Below are 2,321 nucleotides of genomic sequence, written 5' to 3'. Positions count from 1 at the left end.
GTTAATTCAACATCACCTACATACTTACTTTGATGGCCGAATGTATCTATACATGTACAATGTCATCTATAACATCATTTAACCCCTAAATTCATTTCATGCACACTTAATCGACTTTTTCCCAATCTAGCATAGCTTCACCTCTATTTGTAATATCATATAAATCTGCATGTGACTACATTCCTTAAGTTCAACATCTAAATGCCCATTATAGCCACTCTCATAATCTAAATCTAAAAATCGGCAACATCCCCTTTCAACTATGTTAGCCGAATACTCATTCTCTTTTTAGTCCTAAATTCGGCACCTCCAACAAAATGACCTAACAACTTCAACTTTCATGCTAACATAACAAACAACTTAACACATCCACATAACTAACATGTTAATAGCATCAAGGTATCAACTAAAATTTTTAAGCTTCTTTGTCAAATCCCAACTCTCCGACAACCCCAAATCCAACCATGGGATAGATAGAATTTAGACTCATCACCCAAAGGTTGTGTAAACTTCCAAAAATATCATTGAACATACCTTGATCTAAAGGACCACCTTGGCCGAATCTTGCTTCCTCTTCTTCCTCTAGTTACGACAATTGCAAAAGAAAGAAAACGTGAGCACTCCTTCTTCCCTCCTTATTAAGCATTCAAACTCCCTCATTTTCATGCCACAAGAAGTGAAAGAAAATGATGAACTTTTTTTTTCTTTCTTCTCTCCCTCAACTCACGGCAATGGGGGGGTACACTCACACCAATTTCCTTTTTTTTTTATTACTTTATTACCCATACTTCTTATTTTATTTTTTTCTACATACCCACTAACTAAACATGTTTGCAACATGTTTCCACTCATAGCATGGCTGGCCATCATGCTTAACTTTTGGGAAAATTGACAAGCAAACCCCTCATTTTCACATCATGCATTAATAGACCACTTTACATTTGCCTAGCACATTTCTAAATTTTCTCACATAAGTCCTATTTGATAAAATTCACTTACAATTAACAAAATTCAAACATGAAATTTTCACACATTCATATTCACATATTTTAGACAATAAATATCATATTCAAATAATTTGGCGACTCGGTTTAGCGGTCCTGAAACCGCTTTCCGACTAGGGTCACTTTAGGGCTGTCACAACTCTCCCCCACTTAAGAATTTTTCGTCCCCGAAAATCTTACCGGTAAATAGGTTTGGGTATCGTTCTTTCATAGAGTTCTCAGGTTCCCAAGTAGCTTCTTCCATTCCGTGTTTGAGCCATAACACTTTCACTAATGGAACCCTTTTGTTTCGCAACTCTTTCACTTCACGAGCTAGAATACGGGTTGGTTCTTCTTCATAACTCATATCGGTTTGAATTTCAATCTCGGAGGGGTTTATTACATGCGAAGGATCGGATCGGTAACGTCGAAGCATCGAAACATGGAAAACGTTGTGGATCCTTTCGAGTTCAGGGGGTAAAAGCAACCTATATGCTACTGGGCCAACTCGTTTGGAGATCTCATACGGCCCAATGAATCTCGGACTCAATTTGCCCTTACGGCCAAATCTGAGTATCTTTTTCCAAGGCGATACCTTAAGAAACACTTTGTCTCCCACCTGATACTCAATATCTCTTCGTTTTAAATCCGCGTACGACTTCTGACGATCTGATGCTGCTTTCAGACTCTTATGAATTATACTTACTTTGCTCAAAGATCTTTAATTAAATCCACTCAAAATTTTACTTTCACCGAGCTCGGTCCAAAACAATGGTGTACGGCATTTTCGACCATACAAAGCCTCGTAAGGCGCCATCTTAATGCTTGACTGAAAACTATTGTTGTAAGAGAATTCAATCAAGGGTAAATACCGTTCCCATGAACCACTAAACTCGAGGATGCAACATCTCAACATATCCTCAAGTATCTGAATTATCCGCTCGGATTGACCATCGATTTGGGGATGAAAAGCGGTGCTAAAATGCAGCTTGGTACCCAAAGCTTCTTGCAATTTCTTCCAAAATCGTGAGGTGAATCTCGGATCTCTGTCCGACACAATAGAAATCGGTACCCCGTGTAATCTCACAATCTGAGAAACATACAATTCAACTAGCTTATCCAATGAAAAATCTGTACGTACGGGGATAAAGTGAGCCGACTTAGTCAATCTATCAACGACGACCCAAATTGCATCTTTCTTACTTGCCGACACTGTCAACCCAGATACAAAATCCATCGTGACTCGTTCCTATTTCCATTCAGGTATCATGATTGGCTGAAGCAAACCCGTGGGCACTTGATGTTCCGCCTTTACTTGCTGACATACTAAGCACTTCG

This window comes from Gossypium arboreum, chromosome 5 (genome assembly GCF_025698485.1).
Source record: "Gossypium arboreum isolate Shixiya-1 chromosome 5, ASM2569848v2, whole genome shotgun sequence".
NCBI classification, from domain to species: domain Eukaryota; kingdom Viridiplantae; phylum Streptophyta; class Magnoliopsida; order Malvales; family Malvaceae; genus Gossypium; species Gossypium arboreum.
The sequence above is the reverse complement of the archived record's forward strand: the minus strand, read 5'-3'. Positions refer to the sequence as shown.